Here is a 12,891-nt window from a genome sequence, read left to right as displayed (position 1 = left end):
CTAGAATGTTGGATCTAATTCATTTTAATTTTATTAGTTCTATATATATTCCTTTGATTTTAAAATCTTTAAATTCAAGTATTTTATACATAACTAAATGAAGGACATAAGTATATTTTCTTAGATGTAAAATTAAAGTCTTTGTCCATTTTTATAAAGTTTAAGGCTCCCATAAGAAATAATATTGGTAAGAAGATCAAGGTTTTGAGAAGTAAAAATGGTAGTGAGCTTCTTTTACTATATTTTGATAGATTGTATAAGGAGCATGGAACAAAGAACCATAATATAATGTCATATACTCTTTGACAAATTTGTGTTATCAAGAATGAACAAGACGTTGATGGACAAGGCTATGAATACACTTGGTGAAGATTTTTAGAAAAAAAAAATTTTATGAATTGTTGGCAAGCATAACATAGAAAACACATTCGAAAAAAACCTACCACATTCTATATCAAAAAGCTTGCCGAGCCCAAGACTCAAATTAAGACACAAATTTAATAATCCACCCTACCTATCAAATAATTAACTACTCTTTCAAAATTGTTCTCATAATATTTAAGTATACATTATTTTAGAATAAATAAATATACAACTATAAGCGTTATTTAAGGCTCTACCCAAAATCTCCTCCAAAACAGAGACAAACGTCTAACAAAAGAGCAAGCCCAAACACAAAAATACATGTACCTAGCCCCTGACTTCAAGCAAAATCAAAAAAAGAAAAAAAAAAACCCTAAAAAATGTCTATAAATAAGGAAAGACGAAGAACACGGCATATTGATTTAGGGGAAAACAATGAGAGTCGGCTGCTTTCACTTCTGTCTGTTCAACGAAAGCACTGGTAATGCTCTTACCATGCGAATTGCCTGGTTTCTTATCATATGTAAATCAATTTGATTCTTATTAGATGCGTAAAAGGATGGAGATGAGGATTCTTTCCCCGAATGATCGACAATGATTCCATTCTACTGCATCATCTCATTAGAGATTAAGCCAGATTATCTGATCCATCGGATTAGGATTTTTTAATCTTTTTCGTAATTTATTCAATGCACAAGACATTTTCATTCGAACCGTAGAAATCTGTAAATGTCTGTAAGCGTCTCTCAAACCCCGTCTTTAAAACCCTAATTGTCTTTATTTTTAACAAATCGTATGCTAGAGTTGACGGGGACTAAGCTGTCCTCACGGCCTGGAGCGACTAATAACGTGTCGTAAATTCCATCGTGAACGTCACACAACAAATATCTGCTTGTTGACGGCGTTTTTCATTTCTTACATGTAAGAGACAAAAGCTCCTCCAAGTGGTGGAAGGCTATATTCTATGGCCCTGGGTAATGTGGCGTTGCTGCTATAATCCTCTGGGACAGGCCATATTCTTCACATTTCAACATTTAAAAGTTTTATAGCATAGTGTTGTTTCTGTTTTTTTTTATTTGATGAATTTTACATTGATTGATAGGCTCATTCTTGAAGAAAGAGAGCCTGAAATGGCATCCGTACGCTATCAAGCAGTAACATGGAAGGTCTAAAAGGGTTGCGCAGGTAGAGATTGTGATGTATGTTTCCAACTGGACTGTTACAATTTTTAGAAATCAACATTATATGTCTGCATTCAAAACACTTGTTTGCCCTAATTTGCACATAGCATCAATGTTTGTTGAAATTCCAGTACGAGAGCCAGTTTAGGCATGCTTGAAATTTGACCATCGTTCCCTCTGAATTTTGTATTCAATACTAAAGCCCTCCCTTTTTAGTGGTAAAACGGGACCTTTTCCTTGCGACGAAGATTTGGCTCAATTTGAGTTATCTCAAAATTGAAAGGAGCCATCTAGAGGTATGTTTTCTTATTAATTCCGGGTTCATAAAGGTGGGTTTTCCACATCTGAGAGTTAGTATAACATATTATGGTTTGACAAGGGGATAAAGAGAGCTAGAACAATGGGAAATTAATGTCGGGTTAGGATACAGGATGGAGTTAAAAATTAAATGAAAAGGGATTAGTAAATTTTAAAGAGTCTTTTGCATTAGCATAGGAAAGGAGATATGAATGGTTAGTGTGTTCACACAGGCTTACACAAAAGGATTCTAAAATAGTACAAGTCACGCACGAGAATGAGCAGGTTGGTTGGAGAGGTTAAAATGGACATGGGCAGGCTGTGGATCAAAATTAACTTTAAGTTACTCTAAATTTCATTATTTATGTATGAGTAATTTATATACATATAAATGTTTTTATATAAATGAAATCTATTTATAGATGTAAAAGTTATATATATGAAATCTATTTATAGATGTATGATGTTTTATTTTTTTCTAAAAATTCCTATTAAATTTATCTATAGATATAAAAAGTTATATATATGAAATCCATCTATAGATGTAAAATAAAACAAATATGATTTCTTATTTTTTTCTAAAAATTCTTTTCTTCTTTATTTCTCTCACGAGGGCAACAAAATCCCCTTATTTCAGCCCCTATATATATGATAAAAAAGCCTGATCTTTATTTAAAATTTAAGAAAAGGAGAAAAGTAAAAGTTTATGGTTGCTGATGTATAACTTCTGCTCAGCATTCTTTGTCCTCGTCAAATCTAAGAACTCGAACCAAGCCCATTCATGCTTGAAGATTGATTAAGTTTAGAATCACCAGCCATTGACAAAGCAATAATGGCGACGTAAGTGTTGAAGTTCTCTTACAAAAGGTAAAACTTTGGTTGGTTCATCTGCCTTTTTAAACAAGGAATCAGGTTTATCAATCTGTATCTGTTAGCAACGTGTGAGATGTTCCATCGGCTGCCTTAGCATTATAATAGTTGGTTGAAACTTAACGAAAAACTTATTTTTAGTTTGTATGAGAAAGTATGCAGCAATCTTGATCTTCCAAGAGTCATTAAGTTTGTATTATTAGGATTCGTTTTTGAAGTTGTTAGTTGTTGTCCAATTTACAAGTGTTACGGTGAATTATCCATGAATTAGTTTGCCCATTTGCATTTCCAGTGCCCACTTTCTCATAACGATGTATCTTCTCATAAAGAAGTTACTCTTTGAGGTCTTAATTTGTAACTTCCACTTCTATATTTAGCCTTTCACTTACAGAATAAAGAATAAATCTTTCTTATATGCTTAACTTTGAGTACACACTAAGTCAACGTTAAGTGTTTAAAACTTTTAAGCCTTAAATTTGACCTTATTTTAAGCTCAGGTGGCATAAGTGTTTAATTCTGTCTTCCTTTTAAAATAAGGTACTTAAAACATTTACTTTTTCTTTTTCTAAGGTATTACCTTAAAAGAATAGCTTTTTAAAAAATAAAATTTGCAATCGCTTCTTTGGCCTTTAGACCTTCTGCCAAACCTACTCCGACCTTAGTTTCCTTCTTGGATTGTAAGCTGTCATCCCAATCCCTCGTTTCCATACTTTCTCTCATTTCCTCTAGTTCATTTGCATGTTTATGCATTTGTAGATGCTAAAGAGCTCGATTATCCTTTGACATTTGGAGTTTTCTTTTGTAATGAACTTGTGATTGAACTCTCACAAGAGCAACTTAATATCGTTTTGGATCATTCAGCTTACTTTCAACCGTATTATTGTCGTGCCAAGTTATATAATCATCGTCGGCTTCATCTTCTCTTTCAATTCATCTTCCCTTGCAACTGTCTTATCCTTGGTGTGGGTGGCTATCTCTATTGCCAATAGGGTAGCCTCGTTTAAAAACTTGCCTCTGTCTCACACCTTTCACTCCTTTCGCTCTTAGACTGGTTATCCTTGCAATGCCTTACATCCCTCTCCAAAAACGCCTGCTGATTCTTAGCGGGCCTGTAGGAATTATAATTGGGACTCCCTTTGCGATCATAAATAGGACTTTGACTCTGCTCCTCCTTGTCCACATCATCACCATTCAATAAAATTTCTTTGCCATTCATAGGCAAGTTGGGGCGAAATGGGGACAATATGGCAGGACAAGAATCCAACCTCGGACTCCATCGCATCTCTTTGCAAGCACCCTACCACTGTTTGCTTTTGAGATTTGCCCTTCTCATCTTCAACCAACCAGTCTATAGCATCAAGATTCTTCTTTGCTTCATTTCTTTTCTCTTCAAAAAAACTCCCACTCTTTTGTGAATTTCTCATTTTCCAAATTCATCATACGATAGCTTAAATCCTCCATTTCATGTTCCATAAAAAATAGTCGTTTCATGACTGCCACATTCTCCTCCTTTTGCCTCACAATTTGGTTGTCATGGTCATCCACCCAGCATCGCCATTCATATCTTCCTCAAGTTCATCTTCACAAGTTCATCTTCACCCGTCTCAACGTCTTCATGATTACTCTCTGGATCTTCGTACCCTTTTTTTTTTTCTATCAAATCCTTTTGTTTTGTTCAGCCATTCGACTTTCAACTTCCACTTGCACAACATCACTCTCCATTGGGTCTAATTTGTTAATTTTTAAAGTGCTAAGAGACTCTTCAATGATTGAATCAACTTTATCTAAACTAAATTTGTTGATTGAATCAACTTGATCTAAACTACAAATTTAGTTTAGATAAAGTTCATTCAATCATTGAAGAGTCATATGATTGCATTGAATAGCTAGATGGGTAATTGCTCAATATTCAAAATGGGTAATTGCTCAAAATAAGAGAAGGGTTTTTATTTGGAGGCACTAATACAATGTTAGAGTTTTCAAGATCTACAAGCAAAAAATCAAAAATATTTTTACAAATAATAAACAAATAATCAACTGAAATGATATTATGCAATAGTTAAATCAAATATACATAGAAGGCTTGATTATGTAGGCAAGCAAGTAAAGAGAGAAAATATATAACAATGACTAACTACCTCTACATTTAAGTGACACTTATGAGCACGCTTGACATGTGTGTAGGCAAGAGGTGTCTCACTAGGTGAGTACACATGTCTCAACCACTTGAGGTGAGACAAATTGCTAAATATCCTCTAAGTAAACTTAAGTCAATGTGAATAGGTCATCTTAAGAAGTGGATAACTACTAACTAGTTATGTAATGACTCTTTTCACAGCAACTAGAAATGCTTCCTACATTAAAATTTTGAGGAGAGTTGTGCAAATTTCTCTTTTAATAATAAAAAAAAAATGCTATTATGTAGGTGTACATGAACGATGACCTTTCGAGGAGAAAACATCACTCTACAAAGTACAAAAAAACAAAAAAACAAAAAAACACTATTATGTAGGTGTACGTGACGATGACGTTTCGAGGAGAAAACCTCACTCTACAAAGTATCCCATTGCATCATTCAATAAACAACACGATTATAATAACTTAGAAAGCACACCCATATAGGAGTATTGCCACCTATATATCTAGAAGAATTCTACCAAACTTAATAGCATGTACAAATCTCTCTCACAACTTCCATCTCAAGCACCTACTATATATATAATACAAAACCATCAAATGGTAATCATAAAATTGTGAGCTAAAACCACCTAAAAAGTTGTGCTCAAATCTCAAAATGAGTTTGTAGACTAAAAAATGTAAGGGTCAAAGAGAATTATGCAACAGGCCCAAAAAAATCAAATGTATATTTTTTCTAAAACTCAACTCTAGATTACAAATTGAGTTTCTCTATTTTTTATTTTGTATCCCAAAAATTATAATTTTAATATTAGTTAGGTCCCAAAATCATTGCCCACATGCCTAGAGACAAATCCACTTCAAGGCCAATAATATGTCATTCTTAAAGGTAGCAAGACCAACTCATGAACAAAGAGTGGGTGATGATAGGTTAATTGTTTTTATTAGATAAGTAGAGAAGGACCCTAAACCTATTACATAAAGTTTAACATAGTTTACTAGAGAAACAAAGAAACAAGAAGATTGGCACCCTAGTCAGCACTCTATCTACCAACAAGAAACAACACTACAAAGCAAAAGACTAAAAATTAACTAAACATATCAGAGGAAAAGATCAAAAACAACCTAGACCTAGTATACTTCTAGTCTTCATTGAGAGAGTCTAAGGACTCCTCCCAAGTTGCCTGCTCCAGAGAATTCTTAGCCTTCTTCCGCTTTTTCTTTGAATCTTGTATATCTTTCACACATCTTTGCTTCTTAATTTTCAGTTTCTTCCACTTTTTCTTTGAATCTTGTATATCTTTCACACATCTTTGCTTCTTAATTTTCAGTTTCCAGTAATAGTGTCCATAACAACTTTCTTCATTATCCCATTAGTAATATTTACAAGTCTATTGAGAGATTTATCTATTTTATTCAATGTCTTTTGAAAATTATTGATGAGACGATAAATGCTTTTCCAATTCTGTTTTCAATCTCTACACTATTTATATTCTTGTATGTTTCTTTCAATCTCTCCCATCCTGCTTTTGAGGACAACAAAATCTCCCTTAATGGAGCCTAAAAAAATATCATGCTTATCCATTTATTCAAATTTCCTCCTCGTTATGCTCTTCCCCTTCTTCCTCTTTTTCCTTAGCTTCTTGGTTCTCCTCATCATCTTGCCCTCTCTATTTGTCCACATCATTTTGATAGGCTAATTGTTGGGAATTGATAAACTCGTATTTTCCTTTGGCTCAACTAAACCTAATAAGGTATTCGTAGAGGTGACCTTGAACAAGGTTTTTATCTTGGTTGAAGATATACATATAAATAAATTATAGTGATATTCAAATGTAGTTTTTATATCAATTTCTACCACTAAACCAATATTACACATTGTTGTGACTTATATTAAGTTGATATACACATGCAAGACATGATTCTCTCAAACTAAATATTTTTTTTGCTTTAGAAATTTTCCTAGTTGCAACATTGAGTCATAATGATTATGGTCAATAACAACAAAGCTATAATATTTAGTAAGCATATCTACTTGATAATTGTTCTCCAAGTTTACATACACTCATATGCAACAACTAAGAGACCATTACAAATCACAACTTGCAATACATTAAAATGTTGTGACACTTATCAAATTAGTATTACAATTGAACCAAAATATGTGGTGAGGTAGAATTTCACAAGGAGAAGGGTCTCTCACATCTCTATACCCAAAAAACTTTCAACAAAATGTCAACAATTGGCTAAGGGGACATAAGATTACAAATTTCTACTCTAACCAATGACCTCTATGCAACTTCTATAGTGAATTACCCATATGGTGAATGAATTGGTGGATACGGAATCCTAGAATTCTCTTTGCACTTTGGTTCTTATCAAAATAAGAATGAAAAGAACCTTTGACATCAAATGAACTTGTGTTTATAACACTTTATTTAGTTACTAAAATCCACACAAGAAAATGAATCGGGATTGGATATCAATTGTAGGCACTTAAATTTGGCTAATCAATCTAGTCAAATTTATTTTCTTTAGCCATTTAATTAATTAAGCCCATCCTTTGAATTAATTGATCTAATTAATTAATTCCCCCTTCCAATCCCTTGAATTAATTTAATTAATTAATTAATTCCCCCCTTTCTAATTTTTGAATTAATTAATTTCTAATTAATTAATGCTCGTCTCTAATCCCTTTAATTAATTAATTCTAAATTAATTAATTTCCCTCGCCTCATTTAAATAATTATTTAAATATGTCACATGTCTCCTAACTTCTAACTACCTAACTAACCCTCCTCTAACCTAACCTTCAATCTAACCCATGGATTCTAACCAACACTATCTCCCCAAACTAACCTTATCCTAACCTCCCCTCACATGTGTATGCACACATATTCCCCTAATTTCCTTAATATTAGGAAATTTGATTCTATTTTTGGGTGGCTTCCTCCCAAATTGGACATGTGTCCTTATGCACACATGTCAAGCCCCTTTTGACATTTGTCCCTCCAAGGGACACTTGTCCTCCCTTGTTGAGCCAGACAAGTGTGGAATCTTGTTGCACTTGTCATTTCTAGGATTGTCACTTGTCCTCCTTGAGGACAAGTGTTGCATTTTCCAATCCCTTCCTCTCCCCCCTTCTCCTATTTAATCCCTCCTCATTTTAGATCAAATCCTCCACTTTCATACATTTGTAATACCATAATGTAGAATTCTATCCACTTTCTTTACATCATACCATTATAATGCAAAATTCCATCCATCAAAGTTGGTAAATGAGGTTTGCATTCACTTTTTTTTTATGCTTTTATGCTTCATTTCTTTCTTTTTAAATATCCCAATCTTGAGGTGTTTGAGTTAATGGCTTGCTTGGTTGATTTCCTTGTTGTTTCAATCGTTTATTCTTAGCACGCATATTTACCTCACACATCAATTATGCTAGAAATTTATTTAAAAATAAAATATCACTAACGTTGTGTGTAGAATAAATTGAGATCTCATAAAATTGTTGAAAGGTGGCTTAGAGTTAGCATAAAAATTATTTGTGTCAAGGGCACACCCATCTCATTAAAAATATTATGGTGATCTTCATCCCCCACCACTAAATAGTACATTTGGATACATACCATTGTGATGGATAGACATTTTTGGGAAATAAAAACACCTCTATAGTCATTGCAATATCAAATATAGTTAATAATTGGTGATGGTAGATGGGAGTGAATAGCATCAAATGTATGAATTGTTAAGAGCTTCAAAGGTCAATGGTAAGGCATACTTCGTAATTCAATCAAATAGGGATGAGAATCACTATAACTCTAATTCTTAAATGGAAACTAAAAGAAGTCATCAAGATTTAAGGATCAAATGTACCAAGGGATTCATCCCCCAAGGTATGCAATTTGGGGAAAGTTAGAACTCATGATCCCAATGAGCTAACATAGTGAAAAATGTTAGGGATTGGGGTTTGGTTAAAGTAAAATTTATACCTTGTACCAAATTAAAAGTATTTTTGAATCTTTATCTTTGATAAAAACAAATAGGAGTTGAGAATCAAGGATACTAAGGAAAAGTTATCTAAGCAAAGGTATGTTTACAAGTTTGGCTCCAAAAGACAACTTAGGAATCAAAGAGTTGGGATTTAAAGGGAAAGAATGTCAAGAAGGTAAAGTCTCAACCTCTAACAAATTGAACTTTAAAACTTCTATTTTCCTTAACTATTTTTACTTATGACACAAATGAGGAGGACGAGGCAATGACTTGGATTTTGCCGCATCACATATAATCATCGAGGGTGAGAGTTATAGAGTTTAGGGATTAAGGATCAAAGATATCAAGAAATACATACTATTGGAGTGGGATGATTGAAACACTAACTCTAATATAGCTTAGTGCAAGGACTAGGGAGTTAAAAATCTAGAGTTGGGAATTCTTGTTATGAGGTACCCAAGTATGGACAAGTCTATACATATGATCTTGATATGGTACTTAATGAGAAGAATCAAGGTTAGGAGTTTAGGAGTATGAAGAGTATGATACTTTGGTAAGGGAAAGTCTAGAACTCCAACACAAAGGAATTTAAGGCAAATCATCAAGATTTAGGGTTCAAATGAAAGACATTGTGGCAAGACACAATGTGACAAGATGACAAAGATAAAGGAACGATGTAAAAAATAAATGAAAGGAATGTTAAGATGGGAAAATTTGAAGGTTCAAAATTGAAAACTTTCCCACACTTGAAAGAAATGATCAAAAAATGCCATCTAAAACTTTTTTGGATTTTTGCTACCTCCAATACATGATATGCACATGGGGGACATGACAAAGGACAAGACAAAGGAAACATTAACAAATTGAGACCTATAAAAAGATTTATCAATTTAGTTAAATGTGATGGAGAAAATGATGCCTAAGTGGAGTTACGACTTAAGCAAACTTTTGCATTACAAGTTTAAGTCCCAATAAAAGCAATGAAAGGGTTTGGCTTTTACAAAGATTAATTTGATTAGACCTTGAACTACACCTCTAATCCAAGTTTTCTAATTCTACTAAATAGTGCGAAAAAGATGAGGAAAGTCTCAATCATCTTCTCTTAAATTGTGCCTTTGCTAGCAAATGGTGGCAATGACTTTGTGCTAGAATAGATTGGTATTTAGCTCTTCCAAATGACATAAAGGTTATTTTTTCATCTTGGCCAATCTTTCACAAAATATCACTGTGATCTCATATTCAAAATCTCTTCCCTTCCTCAATAGTATGGGAATTATGAAAAGAAACCTGGAGAGGAGGATTTTTTACGCAACAATGATTCTTATGGATTCATTTTTAAGGAAAGTTGATGGAGTTGTAATTAAGGCAGTTAATCATAATTTTGCAAATATGTTTGTCAAGAACAAGTTCTCTTTGGGGTAATAGAATTTCTCATAAATGGATGGGTATGAATTCCCCCTATTAATTGGGATTTTGGAGTGGCTTCTAAATCCCATTAAAGAGAGGTAATTAAATGGGGATCAACTTCTAAAGGTGGGACAAAATTGAACTTTGACGAAGCCTCAAAAGGGAACGCTCACATATTTGAGTAGGATGTATTGTCAAAGATTATAAATGAAATTCAATTGTTACAAAAACTCAAAAAATACCACGTGGAACCAATAATGAAGTTGAGGCATAAACACTTAATTTGGGATGTCTCACTTGGAACAATATATATTGAAAGACATTGATAGACATGGACATTCTATTAACATTTTAAATATAATTAAATATTTTAAATCCATCAAATAGAAGATAAATAATGCACTTTGTGAAGGGTGGAAGCTATTAAATTCCTTGGATTGCTATAGTATTCGCCATACTTATAGGGAGACAATTACAATTGTAGATTATCTTCGAACCTTGCATTGGAATCTAAGAAAAAAATATGTGTACATTTGCATTATTATGGATAATGACCAAGAACATACATTAATAATCGACCCTACCTATCAAATAATTTTTCCATAAAAATTACTATTTAAAAATTATTCTCATAATACTTAAACATATATTATAATTATTATAAACAAAATAAATATTCAACTACAAGGCTTTAAAAGTTTTAGCATTCTACCTAAAATCTCCCCTTTCCCTTTTCTTATCATATAAAATTCCTCTAATAAAAATAAATGGCTTATTTAACTTTTTTATTAAATAAAAAATAACAATATAATATAATATTAAACTATAATAAAAAATACACTCTAAATCTCTAAAAGAGAGCATCCAAAACAAAACAAAAATTTAACAAAACACGAAGCCCAACCATGAAAATCCATGAAAATTCCTCTAAGGCGGGGGTCATGAGAGGGGCTTAAGCTCTATTTTGAAGACATGCTTTTTTTAATCGTTAATGGCAACATGTTAAGATGGTATGTTGCATCCACTTGTTCAGTCGCTATATTCTTAGTAGTGCCCCATTTGATCATTAGTTTCAAACTGCAAGGTTTTATGGTCTTGAGGGAATGTCTAAGGAATTTGGATGGCTCCATACCGCTATTTTTTTCATGAATGTTTGATTATTAGCCGTCTAAATGTTTTAACCACATTTCGAGGTTTAAATTATTGCATTCTCAAGTTTGATTTATGTGAACATTAAATATATGAAAAACAAAACCTTATTCAATTTTACTTGAATTGTCATAATTTTTCTAGAATGTTGGATCTAATTCATTTTAATTTTATTAGTTCTATATTTTTCTTTGATTTTAAAATCTTTAAATTCAAGAATATTTTTTACATATCTAAATGAAGCACATAAGTATATTTTCTTAGATGTAAAATTAAAGTCTTCGTCCATTTTTTTAAAGTTTAAGGCTCCCATAGAAAATAATACTGGTAAGAAGATCAAGGTTTTGAGAAGTGAAAATGGTAGTGAGCTTCTATTACTATATTTTGATAGATTGTATAAGGAGCATGAAACAGAGAACCATAATATAATGTCATATACTCTTTGACAAATTTGTGTTATCAAGAATGAACAAGACTTTGGTGGACAAAAGCTATGAATACACTTAGTGAAGATAGATTAAAATATAAATTTTTATAAAAAAAAAATTATGAATTGTTGGCAAGAAAGCATAACATAGAAAACACATTCCAAAAAAACCTACCACATTCTATATCAAAGAGCTTGCGTGACCTAAGACTCAAATTTAATAATCCACCCTACTTATCAAATAATTTTTCCAAAAAAAATACTCTTTCAAAATTGTTCTCATAATATTTAAATATACATTATTTTAGAATAAATAAATATACAACTATAAGCGTTATTTAAGGCTCTACCCAAAATCTCCTCCAAAACAGAGACGAACGTCTAACAAAAGAGCAAGCCCAAACACAAAAATACATGTACCTAGCCCCTGACTTCAAGCAAAATCAAAACAAGAAAAACAAACCCTAAAAAATGTCTATAAATAAGGAAAGACGAAGAACAGGGCATATCGATATAGGGGAAAACCATGAGAGTCGGCTGCTTTCACTTCTCTCTGTTCAACGAAAGCACTGGTAATACTCTTACCATGCGAATTGCCTGGTTTCTTATTAGATGTAAATCGATTTGATTCTTATTAGATGTGTAAAAGGATGGAGATGAGGATTCTTTCCCCGAATGATCGACAATGATTCCATTCTACTGCATCATCTCATTAGAGATTAAGCCAGATTATCTGATCCATCGGGTTAGGATTTTTTAATCTTTTTCGTAATTTATTCAATGCACAAGACATTTTCATTCAAACCGTAGAAATCTGTAAATGTCTGTAAGCGTCTCTCAAACCCTATCTTTAAAACCCTAATTGTCTTTATTTTTAACAAATCGTATGCTAGAGTTGACGGGGACTAAGCTGTCCTCACGGCTTGGAGCGACTAATAACGTGTCGTAAATTCCATCGTGAACGTCACACAACAAATATCTGCTTGTTGACGGCGTTTTTCATTTCTTACATACAAGAGAGAAAAGCGCCTCCAAGTGGTAGAAGGCTATATTCTATGGCCCTGGGTA

General features: G+C 32.7%; 1 long non-coding RNA gene and 2 other non-coding genes across 3 annotated transcripts; all 3 read left to right on the top strand.

Annotated features, from left to right (window-relative positions):
• The first annotated feature begins 647 nt into the window (after nt 1–647).
• LOC131072936 (uncharacterized) lies at nt 648–1,768 on the top strand. The gene is made up of 2 exons (XR_009112788.2): nt 648–844; nt 1,466–1,768. It is a non-coding gene; the product is annotated as an uncharacterized LOC131072936 (long non-coding RNA).
• LOC131072966 (small nucleolar RNA Z103) lies at nt 923–1,014 on the top strand. The gene has a single exon (XR_009112803.2). It is a non-coding gene; the product is annotated as a small nucleolar RNA Z103 (small nucleolar RNA).
• Nucleotides 1,769–12,473: 10,705 nt separating the features above from the next.
• Nucleotides 12,474–12,565, top strand: LOC131072965 (small nucleolar RNA Z103). The gene has a single exon (XR_009112802.2). It is a non-coding gene; the product is annotated as a small nucleolar RNA Z103 (small nucleolar RNA).
• Nucleotides 12,566–12,891: the final 326 nt, after the last annotated feature.

The sequence above is a fragment of the Cryptomeria japonica genome, chromosome 3 (assembly GCF_030272615.1).
Source record: "Cryptomeria japonica chromosome 3, Sugi_1.0, whole genome shotgun sequence".
In the NCBI taxonomy this organism is placed as follows: Eukaryota; Viridiplantae; Streptophyta; class Pinopsida; order Cupressales; family Cupressaceae; genus Cryptomeria; species Cryptomeria japonica.
The sequence above is the reverse complement of the archived record's forward strand: the minus strand, read 5'-3'. Positions and strand labels throughout refer to the sequence as shown.